This window comes from Callithrix jacchus, chromosome 5, assembly GCF_049354715.1.
Source record: "Callithrix jacchus isolate 240 chromosome 5, calJac240_pri, whole genome shotgun sequence".
Taxonomy (NCBI): domain Eukaryota; kingdom Metazoa; phylum Chordata; class Mammalia; order Primates; family Cebidae; genus Callithrix; species Callithrix jacchus.
The window spans coordinates 41,958,587-41,984,424 of NC_133506.1; the positions used below are offsets into that span (position 1 = coordinate 41,958,587).

The following is a 25,838-nucleotide window of genomic DNA, read 5'->3' on the forward strand; positions in this document are numbered from 1 at the left end:
ATGGACAGCATAAAGTTAGCAAGAGAAGAGGAAGAAGATGCTGGAAATCACTTTGCACATTTTCTGGGGCCACGTTGCATCCTGTGTCTAGCTCTGCTTGCATACTCCCACGGACAGGGGAGTCACTACTGAGCCAGGCAGGCTGTCGCTCTGGCCGGTGCCCTGTAGTGTGGCCCTGCCCTCATGTTCACCAGGGGTTTTATATGTGGTCTTGATCATGACTTGATGGAGAATCATGGGGTTCTTGGGTGCAACACTAAACTGTGAGAGGAGCTGCAGGAGGAAGGGTTGGGGGTCAGATGGAGCGCGTTGAGAGGGGTGGCCTGGCCAAGAGGAAGGGTTCAGAACGTGCAGTAAGGAGACCAGGGTTTGATTCTGCTGCAGCTACTTTGCTAGTTTTGTGAATCTGGGCAGGCGATTTAACCTCTCTGAGCCTCAGTTTCCTCAACTGTAAAACATGGGCAGTAGCAGCCCCCACCCCAAAGGGCTGCCAGGCAATTCCACTGAGATGCTGGGTAGGGAAGCTCTTTCCCAGCTGTGAAGGGCAGTGTGACCACAGGATGGGGATCCACCAAAAATTTTCCCCAGAAGTGGGCAGGGTTTCTTGCCCCACCCAGGGCTGTCCCCAGCTCCCGCTGTCCCGGTTTCCATATTTGTTCATTTTACTTTTCAGCACAAATATGTTTTCTTCTGTGGCAGAGGGAGGAGGATGGCATTTTGATGTCAGACGCAGCATTTTCAGAGACACCCTCTAAAAGCATTTCCAGACTCTCACATGCTGGGTACCATCCAAGGGCAGAAAGTGACTTACCATGGATGGTTTGGCACGTGCTTTTGGAGTTTTTCCTCCTTGTGAAATGTTTAATTGGAAAAGCTGACATTCTGCCTTTAATTGATACCCACAAGATGAGAAAAATTCCCAGGTAGGTTATTAGGTTGAAAGTCTCCTATTCTAAGTGAAATTAAATAGCAACTAAAATTCAGTTCTTAAAAATGATTCTGTTTAACATTCTGAAAGGTGGCACAGCAAAGCATTATTATATTTTTCCAAATTATAGTAAACTCGATTTAGTTTTGCTTTGTATTAAAATCAAAATATTTGTTGACTCAATTTGGGTCTCCTGAGATTATCTAGTTAATATACTCTCAATCGTTATATGAATTCCTTTCTGTTAAAATATTTGCATCTTTAGCAATTGTTTCTGCATATTAAATCAGAGCTTGTATAAATAATCCCTCTGTGTGTGTGTGTGTGTGTGTGTGTGTGTGTGTGTGTGTGTGTTTCCACTGAACTTGGCACACCATGAAGTGGCTAAATTCTTCCAGATTTGGGGTCTGATGCTGTCCTGGCTGTCCGGGTTTGACAGGTTGGTTGTTGGTTACTGAGGCATAATCCCCAAAGCTTCCTCTGTAGCATGATAAATATCACATGGGTCCTTAAACTGATTCATAGAATTTCAACATCTAAAGAACTGAAGAGATTAAAAAAACAAAGAAACCTCCAAGTTACCTCTTGATGATGAATAACATGCCTTGCTTGTTTTTTTATTAGATTGATAGAAACCCGGCCAGGTAAGATGGCTCACGCCTATAATCCCAGCACTTTGGGAGGCCAAGGTGGGTGGATCACTAGGTCAAGAGATGGAGACCATCCTGGCCAACATGGTGAAACCCCATCTCTACTAAAAATACAAAATTAGCCGGGCATAGTGGCGTGCACCTCTGGTCCCAGCTACTTGGGAGGCTGAGGTGGAAGAATGGCTTAAACTCAGAAGGCGGAGGTTGCAGTGAGCCAAGATTGCGCCACTGCACTCCAGCCTGGCGACGGAGCAAGACGCTGTCTCAAAAAAGAAATGAAACCCACAGGACTACAGAATCTCTGATGACACACAGTGTTAGGGATGCCAGGACTAACTATAAAGTGGGTATTTGTTTTTTTGACTTTTCAAAAGCCAAAGCTAGACCTAGTGCCAAACAGTGATTATCATCTGTATACTATTCATATACCCGCTGTGCAGTAACAGACCCATTGCACCGAAACAGCAGAAATGAAGCAGAAAAAGAGATTAATGATCACAGAGACATCTGGAGCCCAGGTCCTAGGATGAAAAACCTGGAATAGACCTGAGCCTGACCTGCATCCTGAAGCAGGGCTGCCCCAGCCAACTCACGTAACACAAAGTGAGAAAGAAATGCTTATGAAGAGCTTGAGAGGTTGGGTGCAGTGGCTCACGTCTGCAATCCCAGCACTTTGGGAGACCGAGGTGGACAGATCACTTGAGGCCAGGAGTTCAAGATCAGCCTGGCCCACAAGATGAAACCCCATCTTAACTAAAAATACAAAAATTAGTGGGGTATGGTCACACATGCCTGTAGTCCCAGGTACTTGGAAGGCTAAGGCACGAGAATCTCCTGAACCTGGGAGGCAGAGGTTACAGAGTCAAGATCACACCACTGCACTCTAGCCTGAGCAACAGAGTGTGACTCTGTCCCCCCCCCAAAAAAAAGAGCCTGGGGTTGTTTTCTTATGCAGCAGATGCTGACTAATAAAGAATTCAACAAGGTAGAAAGTGTTTTTACCTGGTCCATTGAGTATACCCTTGCCATCCCTGCCCCAAATTTTAACAAATAGTAATAACGATCCAGATTTTATATTAAAAAATGAAAAATACTGAAAAAATAAAGAAAAATAAAATCACTTATGCCCTACCACACAGACATAATTGTTAACAATATTTTTGTAATACCCATCCAACCTCTTTTCATTGATGACAGATCAAGTTATCTACATAGGAAAATGGTGAAAAGGCAATTCTAACCTTCCAATTGGTCAGATCAAAAACTTTGGAGGGGCTGGACGCAGTTGCTCACACCTGTAATCTCAGCACTTTGGGAAGCCAAGGTGGGAGGATTGCCCAAAGTCAGGAGTTTGAGACCAGCCTGTATAATATAGTGAGACTCCGTCTCTACAAACTAGCAAACAAACAAAAAATAGCCAGGTGTGGTGGTGCACAACTGTGATCCCAGCTACTTGGAAGGCTGAGGCAGGAGGATTGCTTGAGCCCAGGAGTCCAAGGCAGCAGTGAGCTATGATTGTACCACTGCATTCCAGCCTGGGTGACAGAGAGAGACCCTGTCATTAAAAAATAAGCAAAACTTGCAGGCACCCCTCACTCCTCTTTTGCACTTCCATGCCCAATCTGTTAGCAAACCCTGCAGGCTCTGCAGAATTTGACCTTTCTCATCACCTCCTATGTCACCATCATCACCATCACGCCCTAGATTGAGGCTGCCACCACTTCCTATCAGGTCTCTTTACTTTGTTTGCTCTTTGCCCCCATCTATCTTCCATGCAGCAGCCATAACGGGCTTTTAAAACCCAAGTCAGTTCATGTGACTCTTCTGAGCTGGTCTCCCTATGTCTCCCACCCCAACATTACTCAAAGTTTTCCTTATCAGAACCTCTCAGGCCCCCCATGAACTGCCCAGCCTTTTCCTCCAATCTCATCTTCTCCCATTCCCCTCCTTGCTCAGTTATCTCAGACTTTCCCCGTCCCTCCAACACACCAGCCACACCCTGCCTCGTGTCCTTGGCTCTTTCCGTGTCTTTGGTTAGGAACGCGCACACACTTCGTACTTGTATGGCTCCCTCCCTTCCATGAAGAGTTATTCAAGAGTTATCTGCTCAGAAAGGCCTTTCCTGGCTACCCTAGCTAATATATCACACTCACATTAGCTCATACACATGCACACACTCAACATGTACACACACACCCCTGCACATGCATGCATGCACGCACACTCATGCTGCACATTCCTTTCTCCTTGCTTCTCCTGGACCCTTTGCCACCCTCTAACATATGACACAGCTGTGTTATTTGTTCATTTAATATCTGTATCCCTTGCTACAATATTCATTCCCCAAGGGCAGGGCGTTTGCCTGTTTTGTCTACTGCTGTACTCCCGGTGTCTAGGAAAGTGCATGGCACATAAGTAGACAACTAATATTTAATATTTGTTGAGTAAATACATGAATGAGTGAATGTGAAGTTCCTGGAACGTTGCAGACATACAATAATAATAAAGTATAATCATTAGCACCAAACAGGTAAAAGAAGGATTTTCTTCCTTTTTCATCGTCGATGCTGTAAAAAGTTCATAGAATTGAAAAATGGAGTGTAAATATATTACATAAAACCATAAAGGCCACTGGTAAGAGAATTAGTGATAATATAACTAATAAAAACAAGAGGCTGAGAGGCATACAGGGCAGTAGAGGGAAGGCATATGAACAAAATTCCTCATCTCTTCCCTAGACATTGATAATATATACAACACTCAACATCTGTTTCTTAAAGCAGAGGCCTCAATGCTTTGAACACTGGCCCTCAAATGTTGTTATTTGCTCCAGACATTACTTTAAAAATTTTTTAGTTAGTTGCCAGCCTTTGAAATTTGGAATATTTTTCAGAGAACTTGGTATTTCTGGCTTCTCTTGAAAAAGATCTGGTTATGACGGGCCTGCATTCTGCAATGGAGCCACCAGGTGGCGCAGAGTCACAGACACTCCCTTTCCATGTTTGGTACAGATTACTAGCGCTTTTCCATCCTGGTATGTTTCATAGAAAGAGTCTGTGGGCCGGGTGCGGTGGCTCACGCCTGTAATCCCAGCACTTTGGGAGGCCGAGGTGGGCGGATCACGAGGTCAGGAGTTCGAGACCAGGCTGGTCAACATAATGAAACCCCATCTTTACTAAAAATACAAAAATTAACCGGGCATGATGGCTTGTGCCTGTAATCCCAGCTACTTGGGAGGCTGAGGCAGGAGAATTGCTTGAACCTGCGAGGTGGAGGTTGCAGTAAGCCGAGATCATGGCACTGCACTTCAGCTTGGGCAACAGAGTAAGATTTTGTCTCCCCCCGCCCCCCCAAAAAAAGAAAAAGAACCTTCTGTACTGTATATGTGTTTCTGTGAATTCTCATTCATGTCTTGTTTCTATAATCAAAGGGCTATTACAGTAAAAGAAAAAAATTAAAAATAATTTTTAGTACTTTTGAAAACTATAAAGATCAAAAATAAAACTGCCCATGTCCTACCAGATACCAACAACATTTTGGCATATATTCATTCATCTACTCTTTTGTCTATGATGATAAATCAGGCCAGTTAGAAACGAGGACAGGTATTGGGATACATACACACTCTAACGTCATTGAGGCCACACAGCATATAAAATGCTGTGGCATTTACCTTTTGAGATTATCAAGCATTTCACATGAGGTTGAGTGCACAATTACATTGTCTTTGCCAATGTTACGAACAGTATCCGCAATTTCTCTCAGGGTCTGGCTCTTACTTTACTTCTGAGTGTGTAGAAAAATGAATTATGTGCCTACCAAGTCAACATTCCAGTTTTCCTGGCAAAGCTACTTCTGCCGATGGAAACAGAGTGTTTTCATCTTCTTTCTTTCTCCCCACCATTCTGTGCTTTTCTGGTTTCTCTGTGTGCATATTTTCCCCCTGGAGTTGACATTATGAGGTTGCTAAATTCTTCCAGATTTAAGGTCCTATATGCCATCCTAAATCTCAGGATTTGACAGGCTGGGCCAGTGGTTACTGAGATGTGATCCAAGAAGCTTTCTCTGGGGCCATCTGTCAATCAGATGTCAGCTCATAAGGGGGAAGAACTTGGCTGCTGCCCTGCACTTGGATGCCAGAGTTGGTTACCTTTTCCTTGAATCGTGTCTGCACAGTGCTGGGCACCCAGTAAGTTCTCACTGCGTCCCTGATGGTTGAAACCTGCTCAGGTAGCTCTTGGACGGAGGTATGAAATGTTTGCCTCGTATCAACTCTTCATTGCTCCTTTTGACCCATGTCTTATGATCTGAACAGCATTTAAAGCTTTCTTCCATTGTAGCACCTATGGCCATACTAACTTGTCTGATCCCATCGTGGGTTAATTTTTGAAGACAATCGTAATCCGGCCCACATGTCGGCACCTGAGATTTCTAGTCTTCCAGTGTCACCCATTCTAAAACCCAATTCAAAGCCTCGTGCCATGCAATGTAGGGAACCAAGAAGTACCACCACCTGCCCTGTCATCGCTGTATCTTTTGAAGTCATTTACCTGGCTTTTGTGTCTGGTATGTTGAAAGAGTGGAAGTTGGAAGTTAGAGGGGTGCAAGTAGCAACTTGGTTTTCCCTCCCACCTCCCATTCAAACACACCTGGTGGGATAGTTCTTTACCTGCCCTGAATGATCCATTAGGCAGATCCTTGGCCCTTCTCCTCACCCTTAGATCATGATAAATAACGATATGGTGATGAGGAAAATAATAACGTCTCCAAGTCACTTCTGAGTGTCATAACAGTCTAAGTCATTAAAATGTCGAGTCATGTCAAAACTCCGAACTTTATTCATATTACACGTCTCCACTCCTCCACTCTCATTTCTTCTCCTCCCCAGCCTCCTTGGGCTCTGAAGAGGTGAAACACAGGGTCGTTTTACTTTGCTGTCATTGTGATGATGTGACCCTGTGCTTTCTGAGCTTAGAGGGCCAATTCCTTCTCTCCTTAGCTTGTGGGTCCCAGGGGAGGGATGGCGGTTCTTGGCATTTCTCCCACTGGCAACCTCCAGATTTGCTTCCTGGGATGCAGGCAATGTGTCTCCTCTGGATGGCCACTCTTGAGTTGCCCGTGGGTCCCGGGCATCCTGTGGCCCAGCAGCCCCATCTGGGTCCCTCACATTTTCAGGCAGTCCTACACTGGGAATCCCAAATAACCCCAGGCTGGCTGCTTCTGAGGTTCAGAACCTGCTGGAAGGAACTTACACCTTTGGCCTGCTCTGGGGCCATCACTCCTGATGCACGAATCCATTATCCTGCAGAGGCTGAGCGCCCGTGGTCCCTAACTTCTGCCCGTTCCCAGGCATGGGTTTGGCCCTGGTCTGTCCAGAACCACAGGGCAAGTTCTTTGGGTGGTTTCCTCACATCTCTCTGACTCAGCATTTGGTGAAGAGTTGGAACGGCTTTTTCTCCAGCATAGTGTTAGAGGTGCTCATGGCAAGGAAATGCCACAGGACCCCAATTATTAATAGTTTCTCCAAAGACGTGTCTCCAAACCTGTATTAGTCCTTTCTCACACTGCTATAAAAAATACCTGAGACTGGGTAATTTACAAAGAAAAGAAGTTTAGCTGGCCCATGGTTCCACAGGCTGTACAAGGCAAAGGCACATGTTCACATGGCTGGGGCAGGAGGAAGAGAGAGAAGTGGGAGGCACTACCCACTTCTAAACAACCAGATCTCATGAGAACTCACTCACTATCACCAGAATAGCATGGGAATTCTGCCCCCACGATCCAATCACCTCCCACCGGTCCCTTCTCCAACACTGGGATTACACAGGGGAGATTTGGGTGGAGACACAAATCCAAACCATATCAAAACCAGTTTTCTCTTCAGCTTCTCCAACCTCCTTGAGCACTGGGCTAAGGTCACAGATCAATTTTTTACGTTGCTTTTTGCAATTCCTGCGGAGGTCGAGGGAAGAGTGCTTGCTACCCATGGGTTACTCCTGGCGTTTGGAGCTTCAGCCAAACAGAAGACAAAAAGAGTCCCATCCTCACACCATAGCGTTCATTTATCCCTTCAACAGGCACCTGGATCCTCCAGTTCCACTTCTCAGGGTGTTCACCTTGCAGCTCTGGCAGCTGTTGTCTCTAGCCTGCATCAACTCAAATATGGAAAACGCCCACATTTTCTTTTCGTGTTCCTGCCACTTTCTAACAGTATCACTCATACAAGGCAGAGAGTCCCATAGACTTTCTGTGAGGGGTGGAGTCACAGAAACGGGCTTGGACGCCATCCACTTCCATTCACCGCCAAGGTGATAGCTCTTGCCGATCTTCTCCTCAGGGACTCTGCCCATCTCCTATTTAGCCAATAAGAGCACTCCATCCCCACCATCCCAGCAACAATGATTGGTTCAGGGATGAGGGTGTGGCCAAAGCTAAGCCAATCAAAGCCAGTGATCTGGATCCTGGGAATAAGTTTTAAAGCTCATAAGAAAAACTTTTGGTACTGGATTGCTGAGAGGATAGGATGTAAGGTCTGAACTCATATCTACCCTCATGCTACCAGCAAAGAGGACCTCGATGTCAAGTGCCCTGTATTCACTCGGTGCTTCATAGTACTTTATTGAGTGAAGGAAATAATGCGGTAAACTTCTGCCAGTGCAAGTAGTGCCAGTGCTATGATTCAAAGTGCCCCCAATAGAGGGCTGCATACACATGCAATTCCGAGTCTAAGAATTTGTCCCACAGATACATTTGCACATGGACCCATTTCAGTGTTATGGTGAAAGGTTGGGCAGGTTGTGCACTGTCCAATATTAGTGTGTGCCCTTCCCACACAGGCGGAACAGTGTGGGAGGAGAAGACTTTGCTGTAAATCTTTGTGTCCTGTGTGTCCCTCTGTCACCCAGGCTGGAGTGCAGTGGCGCGATCTCAGCTCACTGCAACCTCTGCCTCCTGGGTTCAAACGATTCTCCTGCTTCAGCCTCCCAAGTAGGTGGGACAACAGGTGTGTGCCACCAAGCCCGGCTAATTTTTGTATTTGTAGTAGAAATGAGGTTTCACCATGTTGGTCAGGCTGGTCTCGAACTCCTGACCTCAGGTGATCCACCCGCCTCAGCCTCCCAAAGTGCTGGGATTACAGTTGTGAGCCACCGAGCCCGAACCATGTGTAATTTTTTTTAACCGTGGTCATATATAGTTTCTTCAGCAGAAAAATTTTATATCAAAGCCGAAACTGTGCATTTACATTTCTTTATACATTTCTTGGCATATCAGTGCTTGACATATATCAGCAGCCATCATTATTTTTAAACCTGTTTTGAAAACCTTACAATGATATTACACCATGGAGACACACGAGGGCGCGCCAGGCATCTATTTAAAATGTGTTTTCATAGCTTTTCTTGAAGGATGTAATTTTGAGTGTGTACAGGAAACGGGGGGCCGCAGGGGAGTCTTAAGGGTCCCCTGTGAGTGACAAGGGCAAGTCTTATTTCCAGCTTGGTCCAGTCTGCCAGCCTTGTCAATGAAATACCAGGATTCCCTTCCTGAATGCTCCATAGTGGAATCAGGGTGAGTCCACTCCGTAGGTCCTTGGAGGAGACAGCTGGTGGAGGGTGGGGACTGGCCCGGGGGCGGGGGGTGGGGCCCTGCTGCACGCCGACCTGTGTTCTTATCCATGCAGCAGAAACAATCAAACCCACCTTGCAGACTGTTGTGGGATTAAGTAGGGTCTCTCAGCAAAAAAAGCCTGAACCCTGTCTATAGTGAAAGACTGGAAAGGAGAGAGAGAAGGAAAAGAAAGCCTAAAGCAATTACCGAGATTGACGTCACTCTTACAAGGTTAAATTTTGCGACTCACACCTCTGCCTCATATGCACAGCAACCTAACAGTGCCAAGCAGAGATGGTGGGATTTATTTTAAAACAGTAACTTGTATGATCTGATAGAAGGACCCAAGCTTAATAATTTCTTTCTGACCTCTTCTGCTATCAGTTCTGGTGGTGCTTCTCTGTGACTAGGATGTAAGTTTATTTGATATGGTTACACATATACACATAAGATAATGCACAAAAGCATATGCAGAGGCCTGCGGCAGACAGATTGCTGGTCTACTGGAAAGCCAGCTTCCCTCCTTGGCTAAGAGAATACTCAATTTGTTCTGTGCACAGCAGATAACAATGTGCTCAATGGAGAGATGCTTCAGCCCCAGCTCCAGGGCATCAATTGTGATTGAGCTAAGTCATTCCCTTCTGCCAGTAGCTGGTTTATAGGCAGGAACCTGCCCGGGGTTCTGGCTACTGAGACGCAAGTGGATGTCTTTTGGGAGCTTCTGAAACAGAGTTTTTATGTGTGTGATAAAATAGAGACACTTCTCTTCTGTTTGTCTTATCTTTGGATGTTGTCAGAATGTCTGGAGCTGCAGCAGCCATCTTGTGATTGCAAGGGAAAGACCAAGAGAATTGTAGAGACCCCATCTTTGTGTCTGACATAGTTGAGTTGCCAGATTAACCAGCCCAACTGATGGTTAATTCCATTAATCTTGGAATTATCAAATTCAGGACTTTTTTTTTTTTTTTTTGAGACAGAGTCTCACTCTGTCACCCAGGCTGGAGTGCAGTGGCATGATCTCAGCTCACTGCAGCCTATGCCTCCCTGGCTCAAGCAATTCTCTTCTCCTGCCTCAGCCTTCTTAGTAGCTGGGATTACAGGTGCCCACCACCACGCCCAGTTAATTTTTGTATTTTTAATAGAGACGGGGTTTTACCATGTTGGCCAGGCTGGTCTCCAACTACCGACCTCAAGTGATTCATATTTGTTGGTAGGTGCTCAACAAATATGCACATAGTAGGTATACATTTTCTCCCTACTCTGCTGCAGCCGCCGTGGTCTCCTTGCTGTTCCTTAAACACACCAAGCAAGCTCCTGCCTCAGCCTCCCGAAGCGCTGGGATTACAGGTGTGAGCCACCATGCCCAGCCCAAATTAAGGACTTCTTCTGATATGATATACTTTCTGGGAAACTTGCAGATGAACCTCTTTTAGACGTAGATTACTTGCAGCCAAAAGCACGTTTGATGACACGAAGCCCCTGTGAATAACACAGGCACGTGGCAAATGCCCCGTTGGCTGGAACCAAAGAATCTGCATTTCTAAAGCTCAGGGGACCCCATTTTGAGTATCACTGAACCCAGTCATTTCTCAGTCTAGAGTAGGAGCCTGCAGAGGGGACAGAGCTCAGGGGTCAGACAAATCTGTTTCCAACTTCATCTCCATCCCACACTGGCTGGGTGAGTTTGCGCAAGGGAGTCAGTCAATCTCTTTGGACCTGAGTGACTTCATCGCTAAATTGATGATGATAAAATAACTCGTGGTTTTCTCCTCGAATCTGTTTCTCCAGCCACTTTCCCCATCTTTGTACATACAGCGCCCATTCCTCCAGAAGTTGAGCCCCAAATACTGAAGTTAGCCTCTCGAACTCTCATTCACCCATGACTCACCTTCAACCACCCTGAAAAACCTGTGGGTTCCACCTTCAATTGCAGGCACCATGAGACCACTTCTTTTTTTTTGAGACGGAGTTTCACTCTTGTTACCCAGGCTGGAGTGCAATGGTGTGATCTCGGCTCACCGCAACCTCCGCCTCCTGGGTTCAGGCAATTCTCCTGCCTCAGCCTCCTGAGTAGCTGGGATGACAGGCGTGAGCCACCGTGCCCAGCTGCTGTTTGTTTTTTAATTTATGTTTAATTCACACACAGTAACATTCATGCTTTGGAACACAGTTCTGTGAGCTTTGATAAATACACAGAGTCACGCAACCATCACCAGAATCAAGACACAGAACAATTCCATCACCTCCAAAAATACCTTCAAGTGGCCCCTGGATAGTGAGGCCCTCCTCCCACCCTGCCCATTGTCCATCATGGGTCTGATCTCTCCCCTGCAGTCCTGCCTTTTCTATTCAACAGGATGTCATATAAAAGACACATCGCTTGCAGCCTGTGGGGGCGGGTTTCCTTCTTGCAGCAGAATGCTTCTGAGATTCATCCGTGTTGTCCGTCGGTAGATGGTCTGCTCCTTTTGATTGCTGACTCGTACGTAATTTATCCTATGAATGAATGAGCCACCGTTTGATCCATTCCCCAGGTGAGGGGATTTGGGTTGTTTCTAGTTCTTGGTGATTGGGAATAAGCTGCTCTAGCCCTGCATGTACTGGTTTTTGCATGAACAAAGGTCTTCATTTCTGTAGGTTACACACCAGGAGTGGGACTGCAGGATCGTACGAGTGTGTGTTTAACATCATGGGAAACTGCCATGCCGTTTTTCAGAGCGGCTGCACCATTTCACATTCCCACTAGTGACGTAGGAGCCTGATAGCTGCTCTGCATTCCCACATCTGCTTTTTCTCATCATTGAATTTCTACCATCAAGCATAGAACATGGCACTGGTAAGTGCTCAACAAATATGCACATAGTAAGTACACAGAAATATGCGTACCTACTATGTGCACATAAACGGATAGTAGAGGCTATCACAGAGTGGGATCAGGAGGATGAAGTAGGGTAAAGTGTACAGAGTGCTTGGCACAGTGCCTGGCCCTTAGTCCCTGAGGATCTTTGCTGGCAGCAGAGGCCACTCTCCCCAGGGGAGGGCCACAGGGCAGGGGCCTTAGTTCCAGCCACAGAGAGACTGCCTAGCAGAACCCTCCTCTATGTTAATCTCTGGCTCCCTGAGTTCTAGGTTTTGGGGATAGGAAGATCTTCTCTCCCCAGGAACTGAGGAGGTAAGAATCCACCCCCGTCCCAGCCCCAGCAAGACCCCCAGGGCCGCAAGCACTTCCTGAGCTTCTCTGTGCCCCCCTCCAGCCAGCCTAGAAGAAAACCGGGAGACCTGGCTCCGGCTGTGTTTTCCTTGCCTCCGCACTCTCGAATGGGAGGCCCACAGGCCAAGGAATGGAGTAAGTCTGTTTTCCTAGCTGGCCTTGTCCCCTCAAGGGGACACCAGTGCCTCCACGTTGCTGAGGTTTCTCCCACTTTAGCCAAGCTCTCTGCCTGCCCTTGTCCACCCCCACTGGGGGCCTGTTTGCCAGAATCTTTCAGCACCTCTTCTCTTTCACAATCAATCTGACCCTTTTTGCTATTGTTTTTGTAGGTTAATTGAATACGTTCTCCTCTCGGTGGAGACAGCAGGCAGGGCCAAGCACAACAGGCCCAGTGCGAAGGGGGCTTGGGAGGCCCATCCCACCTCGGCAGCCTGGGGCCTGCTCAGGCAAGGGCAGGGGGACACTGATGGGGCCAGGATGTAATTGACCTCGCCTGCAGGCAGCAGCTCGCTGGGGTGGGAGACGCGGGGGAGGAGAGCACCAGGCCACCCTTTCAATCCCTGCTCTTCCTTCCTCCTTTTTGTTTTCAGAGCAGATTATCCCTAAATTCTTCAGTTGGTATTTTCTGAGCACCTTCTAACAGCAGAAAACTGTAGCACGCCTCGAGGTGTGATGATGGAAACCAGGCTGGCCGTGGTCTCACCCACGGGCGAGTTTGTGCCCCAGGGGACACTTAGCAATGTCTGGAGACAGTTTTGGCTGGTGGCGCTGAGCAGGGGGGTGCTGCTGGCACCCCTAGTGGGTAGCGGCCAGGGATGCTACTAAACTTTCTACAATGCACAAACAAGCCCAGGTAACAACCAGTGATCCACCCGGGATGCCAGCAGCACTGAGGCTGAGAAAGTCTGACTTCTTACTGTCCCACTGTATGGATGAGGAGACTGAGGTCCTGGGCAGTCAAATGACATGTCCAAGGACACACTGCATTTCAACCCAGAGGCCTGACTGTTGTCCTAATACCCCTCCCACTCCTAGAACTCCTCAAGGGACGGTAAACGGAGGAGTTAGGAGGGTTGGGGACGCGGGGTGGGGGGGGGATTGACAGGGGTGTGGGAGTGGAGCTCTGGGGTCTTCTGCAGAGGATGAGGGGATTGAGGGGAATTTGGAAAGACTCCCCGGGGATGGGAGAGTCTGTCATGATCCCCTTTGACATCCATTCCTTTGAAATTTAGGGGGTGGGTGGACACCTGTCACCCCCAGACACCACTTTGGGCAGATCCAGGGAGGTGCACTGCAGTAGCAGATGATGAACAGCAGAGGGCGCAAGTGTTCCTTTGCCTCCTAGTTATCTCTTTTTCATCATAAAGGGAGTAAGTGTGCCTTAAAGAAAACTGCGGAAAGCCCAAAACAGCAGAACAAAGAAACCTACATTGTCCAGAATCTCACCGCCAGGGACAGTTGGACGTTTAGATAGTGAATACTTTCTTCCTTTCCCCTCAGACGTTGTTGACTTTGTTTTGTTTTCCAACACAGGGGCCGCCAGCCTGTACATATAGATTTTGCAGCCTGGATTTTCACTTGACATCCTATCAGAAGCTTTTCCCTATGTCGGACTCAGTCCCTGGTAACCGCTGCGGAGTCGGGGCATGTGTATATTATTAGGATGTTATTTCAATGAAGAAATACGTGAGGCTGGGTAATTTACAGAGAAAAGAGGTTCCATTGGCTGGTGGTTCTGCAGGCTGTACGAGCATGGCACAGGCATGTTTCTGGGGAGGCCTCAGGAAGCTTCCAATCATGGCGGAAGGCAAAGGCGGGCAGGTGTATCACATGGTGAGGGAGAGAGCAAAAAGGGGGCGTCCCAGGCTCTTAAACCACCAGATGTGGCATGAACTACCTGAGGGAGAACTCACTCTTCACCAAGGGGCTGGCGCTAAACTATTCCTGAGGGACCCACCCCCAGGATTTAATCACCTCCCACAGGGCCCACCTCCAACATGGGAATCCTATTTCAACACGGGATTTGGAGGGGACAAACCTCCCACATCAGCACACATCCATTCAGCAGATGGGTTGTGAGCCCCCGGGTATGGGAGGCTGTGACAAGCAAGGAGACTAATCGGGCTGTGCTCTGGCTGGGAAGATGGACCCCACCCAGGGTCATTTCAGATGGGGCAATACACAGTGGTGGGGAGGGAGATCTGGGTGGTGTCCCTTGGGGGCCTCTCAAAGGAAGGGACATTGGGACTGGGACCTGGATGACCACCAGGAGTCTGCTGGAGCTGCAGGGACATGTGTGGCACATTGGAAAGTCACATGAGAAAGGGGAAAGGCCTATTTTGGAACAAGACCCCCCCCCCCGGATTGAGTGAGGGATGGAACATGGGACGAGGGGGACATGAGGGATCTCAGATGCCTGCAAGTCTCCTTCCTGGGCCTTTGGGCAGGTGGTGGTGCCATATACAGTGTCAGAGAAGGAAGGATCATGCTTAGGCTGCTGCCCCTGCTCCCCGCTTGATATGATTTGGCTCTGTGTCCCCATACAAATCTCATCTCGAATTATAATCCCCATGTGTCAATGGAGGGAGGTGATGGATCATGGGGGCGGTTCCTCCCATGCTGTTCTCATGATAGTGAGTTCTCACAAGATCTGATGATTCTATAAGTGCTTGACAGTTTCTCCTTCAAAGTCTCCCTCTCTCTCTCCTGCCACCATGTAAAACATGCCTGCTTCCCCTTTTGCCATGATCGTAAGGTTCCTGAGACCTCTCCAGCCAAGCAGAACTGTGAGTCAACTAAACCTCCTTCTTTATAAATTACCCCATCTTGGGTATTTCTTTATAGCAGAATGAGAGCAGACTAACACGTGCCCTCTCCCCAGAGCCAGCATTCAGCAGGAAGGAGGAAGGAGTACTTTCTGCTTCTCTTTCACTAGTCAGGATAAAGAGGGATGGTGCCAGAGGAGGATAAAGAGTTAATTTCATTCCAATAAAAATGGGACCCTTGAAATTTATTTAAAATATCATTGTTTGCTCTTTCAGATTGCAAAAACAACTACTAGTCATTATGGAAACGTGTAAAAATATTAAAAAGTACAAAGAAGAGAACAGTAGTTCCTCATGACCCCATTGCCCAGAGACCCACCGAGGCCTTTCTGAGTATTCCTTATAGTAAGACCTTCATCAGTGTCTGTGTCTGCATTTATTCATTCCTTCAATGGACTTTTTGAGCACCCACTACGTGCCAGTCATTTTTCTAGATGCAAAGGATGTAGCAGGGAATAAAAACACAAAAAAATCCCATCATGATGGAGCTGACATTCTAGTGAGGGCCACAAACAAAATGTTCAGTAAATGATGTAGTACAGTCTATTCTAAGGGTACAAGTGCTGTGAGAAATGAAAGCAGGGAACCCTGAGGAGGGTGCTCAATGGGGTTTGGATTTTAAGTGGGGCACTCAGGGAAGGTGTCACTGAGAGGTGACATTTGAGCAGAGGCTTGAATTTTTGGAGGGAGCGAAGGCAACTGTAGGGAAGGGGAGAGAGGACAGCAGGTACAAAGGCCCCCCAGGAGGTGGGCCTGGGTGGTTCAGGAGGCACAAGAAGGCCAATTGGTGGGTGCTGGGTGAGCAGGGGGGGAGGATAAAGAGGAAGTTGGGGAGCAGACCTCACAGGGCTGTGGGGGCCGCTCTGAGTGCCATGTGAAGCCAGAGCAGGACTTGATTTCTTTATAAATGTTTTATTATCAATCCAAACAAAAGTAGAGAGGACAGTAAAACCAACCCCATATACTCACCCCACAGCCCCACCTACAGTCCGTCTGGCTTCACTGATTTCTACCCCACTGGAGGTTTTGAAACAGATCCGGGACACTACCTCATTTCATCTGTGAACGTTTTGTAAATGTCACCAAAATCAGGATTTTTTCCAACATAACCTCAATACCATTATCATGACTTCAAAAATCACCAATCATTGCTTAGTGTCACCAGGATTCCAGTCCACATCAGACGTCCTTCATTCTCTCAACCTGTTTTCGTCTTGATTTGTGCACACTAGGATCCAAACAAGGTTGATTATGAGAGCTGAGCTGTTCCTTACATCTTTTTAAAATCATCTGTTTTTCTCCTTGCAGTGTATTTGTTGAAGAAACTGGGCTGTTCATTCTCCAACGTTTTCCACATTCATAGCACTTACCTCCTCTGAATATGCCATCTAATTGACTCCTCCTGTTTAAAAACCGTCCCCTCTTCCCTCCTAGAAAGCAGTCTCCTGAGAGCAGCAGCTCTTGGTCTGCTTTGCTCCCCACTGTGTGCCCAACACCAGAGCCCGGGACAGAGTCCATGACCCACAGAACGATGGCTAACACTGAAAATGCTGGCTATGTTTCCCAGCACTACAGATGAGGAGACTGAGGCTCATAGAGGTTGAGTGAACTTCACAAGGTCACACTACCAGAAAGTGAGGAGATCGGGATTTGAACTCAATCTTTCAGGTTTAGTGATCAGTTTTAACAACCATACACCACATTCTCCCATGACCCATGTCCCTCCTTCCCCACAGATGGCAGCTGTCTGTGAATGGACCCAGCTCCAAAGACAATTCCCCAAGAATCTTGGACTCCCACTTTCCTAGGGGTGCTGGTACCTGCTGGAAGCTGAGCCCCACTGGAGATGAAGCCATGCTGAGCCACTGGGGATGCTTGTCCTCCCTGAGACAGTCTCAGCAGCCCTGGGTGTCTCAAACTCCCCAGCACTGGCTTGAACCCCAGTGGACCCCTGAAAGTTGGGGACCCCCAGCCCTGGCTGAGCATTTGGTTCATAGTAAGTGACCAAGAAGCTGCTGGGAGACAAGAGACCCAGCAAAAGCGGTCAACGTATGTGGGCTGCACCACTGCTGGACCTGCCAGGCCCTGCCTCCGCCAGCCAGCCTCCGGGTCAGTGCTGATCAGTGGTTCTCAGACCAGCAGCTTCCACACACCCTAGCACCTTGCTGGAAAGGCACGTTGGAACACCCCAAGGGCGTGACACATGGAAGGACCGGGAAGCACAGGTGCTGGGGTGGATCCTGCAATCTGGGCTTTCACAAGCCCCAGACACTCTGTTTGCTGAGATGTTCTGGTTCTCAGTAACTTTGGGCAGGGCTGTGAGTGCCAGGGATGGGAGGGCCAACTCCTTGGTTTATTGATTAGTGGGGACCACTGCGCTCCCTCTCAAATGGGTGTCACCTTTTTATCTGGGTGCAGGAAAATGGAATTGCAGGGCTGGGAACCACGGCCTGAGCCTCATGTTGACTCAGTATAGCATGCACTTAGGGTCCATGGTGCCAGACACGTGAGCAGCTGATAGCATCTGTCCTCAGATCACTCTAGAAAGCCCAGGTTAATGGCTAAGCTGGCTTCTCCAACTCAGATGCTTCCTGCATCCTCTCTTCCACCTTCCTGTTTCTTTTGTGGCTTCCATCACCTTTGAAAGTTGCCACCATTTGCCCTCTTGTTTATCTGTCTCAGCCCCATCAGACACACCCCTTACCCACCCAACCTTGAGCTCCATAAGAACAGGGTCTCATCACTTGTTCCCAGCACCCAAAATGGTGTTTGGTCCATAGCAGGGACTCAAGAAATAAATGTTCAAAAAGCGAATGAATGAATGAGTGGATGAACAAATGAATGAATGAGAACAAGAAGAACCCATGGAGTGAGAGGACAGGAATGAAGGAAGACAGAGAGGTCGCATTCCCAAGGTAGGATTTTGGAGTCTCAGACCGTGGTGAGTGGAAGTGTCGGAACAGACCCCCAGGAAATACCAGGGCTCCGTGCAATATTACAGGTTTTTAAACGTAGCCTTAATGTGATTTTCGCATATTGGGAATAATAAAAATGTAAGCGACGTCTGCTCAGAGCGCACTCCCTGATTCAATTTCCACTCCGTTCGCGAGTATGTTGTTGAATTGTCTGGTCCCACGGGTTAAGAACAGATTCGAAGTAGATTCAAATCAGAAGGCCCAGGAGGTGATACAGAGCAGAGCTTTCCAGTCTTTTGACAGCAGCTCACAGGAAGAAATGCAGCTGACACAGCGACCCAGTACCTGTGCACGTCACATACACACACACGTGAAAGGTACAGGAAACCTATCTTCCTCTGTGCAATATCCTCTATTTTCCATTGGTTCTCTTTCCTTTTCTCTGCAAAATGATGGTTGCCACTTGTCAACTTGACTTCACAACCTACTTAAGGGGTCACAGCTCACAGTCTGAAAGTCAGGAGGTCCAAAGCCTGCAGTTTGCACATGGGAAAACAGAGGGAGACCCAAGCTGGGCCAATGACTTTGCTAAGGTCAAAAGGAAAGTTAGTAGAAGACCCAGGCACGGGAACTTCCCCAGCGGGACTTCTTTACAATGTAGCCATCTGGAGGTCTGGGAATCGAGGGACAGTAGAGAACCTTGGAATGCTGGAATCCCAGCATCCTGGACTGGGATTTTGCTGTGGATGGCCCTCTGTTCCATCAAGTGCCTGCTCCCCTGTGCCAGGCCGCCCTGCATCCTGGCATGCTGCCTGATTTTCTTCTCTATGTTCATCGCCCTGCGACAACATCTAATTCATTTGTTTGTTTCCTGGGTGTCTGTCCTCCCTGCCAGTACCACAAAATGCAACCTCCATGAGAGCAGATACTTGCACGCCTGTGCTCTGCTGTGTCCCCAACACTCAAAAAGGTGTCTGGCAGATAGAAGGTACTCGATAAATGTTTGTTAAATAACTACAAGAATAAATGGAGTAGCTGGTAGCTGGCATCCAGGTTTTGATGAAGGCACCTCTCAGACCACATCCAACGACAATTTATTAACAGGCAGAGGAAGACAATTCCACAAGCCGGCCTGGAAGCTCCTGGACCGCCAGATCTCAGGCCTTCCCGAGGCTCAGAGAATGCTTTGCATAAGGAGCTGCCAGGGGCAAAGGCCACAGCATTGCAGCAGTAGAATTCATCTAGCATCCATGGTGGTCAGGAATGGGGGTTTTTAGGGATCCAACCCAGGGCACCATCCCCTAGAGCAGCTGTGGCCGATAGCCCTCTCTATGGTAATGGAATGTTCTATTCTGCACTGTGCCATGTGGTAGCCACCAGCCACAGGTGCCAATGGAGCCCTTGAAATGCGGTTAGTGTGACTGAGGAGGTGAAGTATCCATTTAATTTTAGTTAATTGACATTGAAGTCAAGATAACAACAGTGTGACTTGTGGCTACTGCATGAGATGGGGCAGCCCTCGATTCTTAAACCCCGGGGCTCCCACAAGGGCAGGGAGCAGCTCTAAGACATCCCCCTCGTCCACTTATCTTCAAAAGCACTGCTGCCACTGAAAACGCTGCATCTCTCACATCCACTTTGCCAAGCATCAGCCCTGACTTCCGCCCATGACCACTCATGTCTAATGCTCCTTGGGCCAATTAGTGAGAAGCCTCTGGGGTTGACCTGGCATAAAGGTAGTGGTGCCATTGAAGATGCTGCCTCTGGAGTGTGATCTTTCTGACAGTCACCCCCAGAGAACGCATTCCTGATTAGAACAACTGGCCACTGCCAAGTAGAGACTGCAATGAACTAGACATAGACATAGATGTCCTCCTGTCTATGCAGAAGCAGCAGAAACATTAAATAAATTATTATGTAGTTATAGTTGCCATGGGTTGTGAAGGATGCTGATGGCACGAATAACAGGGCAGGGTTGTGGTCACGCCCAGCTTCACTGAGCAAGTGATTTTTAAGTGGAGAGTTGTCAGCTGCAGTGGGGAAAGCCAAGAGCAGGGAAATGAGAGGAAGTATCCCAGGCAGAAGTAACTACAGGCACAGAGGTCCTGGGGTGAGTGTGGTGTCTGAGGAGCAGAACAAAGACCAGTGTGAAAAACCAGGAAAACTAGCAAGGGGCCAGAACTTTCTGGCTATTCCATCACAGCAAGGATTTGGGATTTCCTTCTCCCAGCGCATTCTCCCACCCTTTCCCTGGGATGCTGGCAGGTACTGGGTTAAGCAAAGCTCCGTGGGAGCCAGAGAAGCCAGCTGAAATGAAATCCTTTGTATATGCTGTCTGCTATGGGGTCCAATTTAGTATCGATATTCTCGTTTAAGAAAAATAATAATTTCCATTAGATTGAGACCAGAATGCCCCGGGAAGCCTAGTGTGGTTTGCCAATTGATTCACAGAATGAAATCTTATCTAAAATCTTTTTATTTATGCTATTAAGGACGCAGGAGGGAGCAGCCAAGTAAAAAATCTCCCTGCTTGGTTAATGTACAGGGTCAGCTGGAAGTGGCCCCAGGGCTGTCTTAAAAAGATTGTCATTTGCAATTTCCCACTCTCTTGTTTCACGTTACCAGTAATTGACACTTTTCCTCCCTTCAAGTGGAGTTAATGCATTGACATCTTGTTAGCACCTTGGATCTTTATTGAGGACTCCTTCCTGGGGCTGCCATCACCCCCAAGTACCCTTAGGAGGCCTGGGTTGCTCAGTGTGGTTTGCCCACATTTCTCTCGGCAGCCTCTGGCAGCGGGCAGTGGGAGGGAGGTTGAAGGAACTAGGGGGTGTGTCCCCCACTCCTGAGTCCACAGGCCACACAGCTCTGAAACTTTGAAATGGCATCTCTCAGGCTGATCATATGATGCCCCAGGAAAGGGCTGCCTTGAAGGGATGCCTGCAGGAGGCCAGCCTTGTGCAGAGACTGAGCAAAGGTAGGAAAACTGTCAGCTCCGCATGGGCCAGAAAAAAAGGTGATTTTTTTCCTTTCACCCCCCGTTTTATTTTCCCATAGAGATAATACAAAGCTTTGACTTCCATTATACCAGTGGCAGATCCTCACTAGAGAAAGCACAGCAGGCCACTGCCCTGGGCTCTGCTCTGGCCACAGTGCCCCCTGGCTGTTTTCTGCACACCCTGCATTTGCTGTTCCCCTTTCCTTAAACATTCTCACTGTCTCCTCTCCTTCCAATCTTCGCCCAAGCGTCTTTTTCTCAATAAGGCCTTCCCCACCCACACCTGCACCTGCAACCTGGCACTTCCTGTCTCCCGCCTGGCTTCATTTTGCTCTCCCAAGCACCCATCGACCCCAGCCCGATGCGTATTTCACTTACTTAGATGGTCAGCATCTGTCTTCACCCGCCAGGCAGTTTGCGTTTTATAATTCACTGTTTTATCTTCAGTGAATCAAATAGGATCTGGCGCATAGTAGATGTTCAATAAAAACTTCAATGACGAGAAGAAGAGGGAAGAAAAAAAATCACTCCCACTTCTTCATATTCAGCCATTGGTAGCATGTGGTGTGTTTGCTTCTTATCTTTTTCTATATATAGGCTTCCATTTTTATTTCTACAGTGGAGTTGCCTCATACACAGGGTTAGGCTATAAAGATAAATGCCTATAGAGAAAGCTGCAAAAATGTCCATGAAACCCTTCTATATTGTTCCTGAATGGTGTTGTCTATGCATAGAGTAGTTGGTTTGCATTTGGGAGACATATCGTATGGAAATTACGTCTTGAAACACTGGAGTCGTTTGGCAGAAAGATGCGCTCTCAGGAGAGGGATGACCCTGCGAAGGTCCCCAGATTCGCACTGCCTGATTCACACTCAACAAGTGGCAAACAGTCATTAACCTAGAGGAACTGCCTGCATTGTTCAAGTGATTTTTTTCTCTTGTTTCTTTTCAAATGTTTTTGGGCAAACTAATACAGCTGAATTTATATGTGTGGAAAGAGGCAACTTTCCTATATGCAGCTCCAATTGTATCCATGAAAATAATTTTTTTTTTGAGAAGGAGTTGCTCTGTCACCCAGGCTGTTTAGCTGTGTCCCCGTATCTTCCTCAGATCCCGACTGATAGAGAACCCTATTCATTCCCATTTACTCTGTCCTCAGTGTCCTAAGGTGAGACTGCAAACCTGTGTTGGTTGAATTAGGCCGTCACACGTGCCTCGCAGTCTGTGCAGTGCTCGAAAATCCTTTCACATTAGTTTGCAAGCTTTAACTATTGGGAGGGTTGATGCGAACAATTCTAAATGTTTGGCTTTGCTGGAAAACAAAGCAAAAAAAAAAAAGTGGGGGCTCCCTAGCCACACAGGGCTTGCCTTCTTCTCTTGGACCACTTTTAACCACTTGGGAAGAGCTCTGTGGCCTTTTCAGGTTGCCCCTCCCATCTACTCCTCTTCCTCATTGATGTTACCTGCCCAGCCCTGGTAAACATGGGGTCTATGACGGCCTCTCAAGCCTTCCCGATGTGGCCTTACCCGCCTTTATGGGCTGCTTGTGAGAGAAATCAGAACTAGGATTGGGTTCTTGGGCTAGGGGCACAGCTCAGAGGGCAGTCAGTACCGAGGAAATGGAGATGCGGGGTGGCCATGAGCTTGGCGGCTGGCCTGGGCTGGGGAGGCAGGGCCGCCGTCATATAGATCAGCCTGGGGAGAGAGAGACTGTGCTTTGATTGTGGGTGAAGTTAGTTAGATTTGGGAATAGCAGCCTCTGTAATTAGCCCATGGTGAAGAGCTGAGAGGGAACGTGAGAACGCGTCCAAGAGTCCATCTCTGTGATATCAAGTTCAGATAGATTCAAGGAATTAGAATGCTCTGGATAAAATGACCACTCTGCCCTCCTCTCTGGGCTTTCCTCTAGAGCTTTGGGGGAGAGTAAGCGTGAGATCATGCCCTTGACCTTCTAATGAGATGCTGCTGTGAATTTCCTCCCAATTGGCTTATCAAGTTTACCAGCTCCCACTTGCCCAGTGCTTTGGCACATAGAGAGGTCCCTTCATTGTTAACACACCAAGAAGGCATTCTGAATAGTACCCAACACACACACAAATCCCAGCACAAGAGAGACAAGTAGGGCACACAGAGGAAGACAGTTTGAGGGCCTAGGATCTGAGGCCCGACTGGGAGCTGCACTGCAGGACAGGCCTCCAGAGTTGGTCACAGAGGCCCTGGGTTGGCATCCATGACCTTCTTGCTTGGAAAACTTAGAGAGAGTTCAGTTTTGTGAGCACCTGAGGGACCCTTCAGCCTTGCAGTCTGCGGTACGGTACGGTGGTCACTGTTACCAACGTCAGCTTTGGGAGCCTGACAGGCTTCAAACTCATCCTTGTTCCTTAAAGCCGGTGACTTAGTGGTGTCGTTGGCCTGTGTGCGCTGCTTTTGCTCATCTGTAGAGTGGATGGTGGTCACAGCCACTAAGTCCTTGCTGCTCAGAGTGTGGCCAAGGGCCAGGAGCATCAGCATCCCCTGAGAACTTGTAGAACCACAGTATCTCAAACCCAGCCCAGACTCACTGATTCAGTATCTGTTTTCACAAGCTTTCCAGGTGGTTTTGATCAAACTCATCAGGCTTTTGGGAGGTGTATGTGCGGTTCAATGATGCAACTTTTTTTTTTTTTTTGAGACAGGGTCTGGCTCTGCTGCCCAGGCTGGAGTGCAGTGGCACTCCTGATCTCGGCTCACTACAGTCTTCACCTCCCAGACTAAAGTGATCCTCCCACCTCAACCTCCTGAGTACTGGATCTATAGGTGTATGCACCACCATGCCTGGCTAATTTCTGGGTTTTTTTGTTTTTTGTTTTTTTTTTGGCAGAGATGGGGTTTCACACAATTCTACAAAAGATGCGCAAGCTGGTCTCGAACTCCTTAGCTCAAGCAATCACCCACCTGGGCCTCCCAGTGCTGGGATTATAGCCGTGAGCCACCACACCTGGCCAATCCAACACGTGTTTCTTGAGCACTTACTATGTGCCAGGCTTGGCTGCAAACACTGGGAGTTTAGCATTGAAAATGGCAGATGAATCCCAGCCCTCACAGAATTTACTAATAGGGAGTATTAGTCTGTTCTTCTCATGCTGCTAATAAAGACATAACCAAGACTGGGTAATTTATAAAGGAAAGAGGTTTAAAGGACTCACAGTTCCACATGACTGGGGAGGGTGCACACTCATAGCGAAGATGAAGGAAAAGCAAACGGACTTCTTACATGGTGGAGGGCAAGAGAGCCTGTGCAGGCGAACTCCCCTTTGTAACACCATCAGATCTCACGAGACTTAATCACTACCACAAGAACAGCATGGGAAAGACTCGCCCCCATGATTCAATTACCTCTGACCAGGTCCCTCCCTCAACACATAGGAATTGTGGGAGCTACAGTTTAAGATGAGATTTGGGTGGGAACACAGCCAAACCATATCATAGGGAGAGACAGACAAAGAAGAGACAGACAAACAGACAAGATGAAGATATAAAATATGGGAAATGGGAGATGGTGCTCAGTGGGAAGGAGAAAAATAAAGCAGTGATTTTAGATGGGACTCGGCAGGGAGAAGGATGATGACGGCAAGTAGAATGCCAAGAAGATGTTTGGACAGTGGCCTGAGGAAGGTGAGGAAAAGTGTATTTCAAGTGACCAGAACAGCCCAGGCAAAGTCCCCGCAGCAGAAGTATGCCTGGTGCCCTGGAAAGATCCGTCAGAATGCCAGTGTGGTTGAAATAAACCACACTGTGAGTCAGCAGAAATTGCTGGAAGGTGAGGTCAGGGAGAAGTAAGAGCAGGGACAGATGATGCACAACTTGAGAAGCTGCTGAGAATTCTGGCTTGTCCTCCAGTTCCTGATGCCCAGGAATGGGCAGGGACCCACTAGAGAGGGGCTGGAAGCAGTAGCTGGCACGTGGTAAATTCAGGGACCACCATCATCGTCATTGTTGCTGTTATTCAAAGCTGGTAGAAACAGGTTGGACCCACCCTTGAGGTTTCAGCTTAGGTGTCCCTTCTCCAGGATGGCTGACAGTACAGGCTGGAAGGGGTGCAGTGCTGAGAGCTCCCGCAGCCTTCTGAAAGTTCCTGCGTCAGGCTGGGATGGGGAGCTGGCCACCTATTCACGCTTGTATCTCAGAGCACAATACTGTACTTGGCATCTAGTAGGTGCTCAATAAATACCTGTCAACTAGAGGAATGAATACATACAAATACTTGGGGGTGTTGGCGGGGAGGGGGCATGCTGAGGAAAGGTGGGGAGGTGGCTGGGAGGAGTGGCAGGAGTATTGTTAGAAGCAAACACCTGAGCTTTGTCCATTCAGGGTGCCCTCTGGAGCCTGACGCCCAGGAACCAAGAGGGTGAGGGTGTTGGCTGTCTCTGTTCACACTGCTGGGTAAGGTGACCCAGAGGCCACCAGAACTCTGTGCCAAGAAACCCTGGGCCTTTGTGCTGAACTTGGCGAGCCTTCTGTCCTCCTTTGGCCCATTTCAGAGCCACCCCATGCTTCAGCCCAGGCTCCTCCATGAAGCTTTCACCCCATGGAAATGCATGGCCACTGCTGGTTAAAGGATGCCCCGTCCGGAGAGCCACCAGGCAGCACTCAGAGAAAGTGACAATGCACAGGCTCTCTGACAGGCAGACCAGCCTCAGGGGCAGGACCCAGAGCAGCAGTTC

General features: G+C 48.1%; 1 long non-coding RNA gene across 1 annotated transcript; it reads left to right on the forward strand.

Moving 5' to 3' along the window:
* Positions 1 to 8,980: 8,980 nt before the first annotated feature.
* Positions 8,981 to 13,453, forward strand: LOC118153619 (uncharacterized). Its single transcript, XR_013536363.1, has 3 exons — positions 8,981 to 9,147; positions 11,824 to 12,532; positions 12,727 to 13,453. It is a non-coding gene; the product is annotated as an uncharacterized LOC118153619 (long non-coding RNA).
* The last annotated feature ends 12,385 nt before the right edge of the window (positions 13,454 to 25,838 follow it).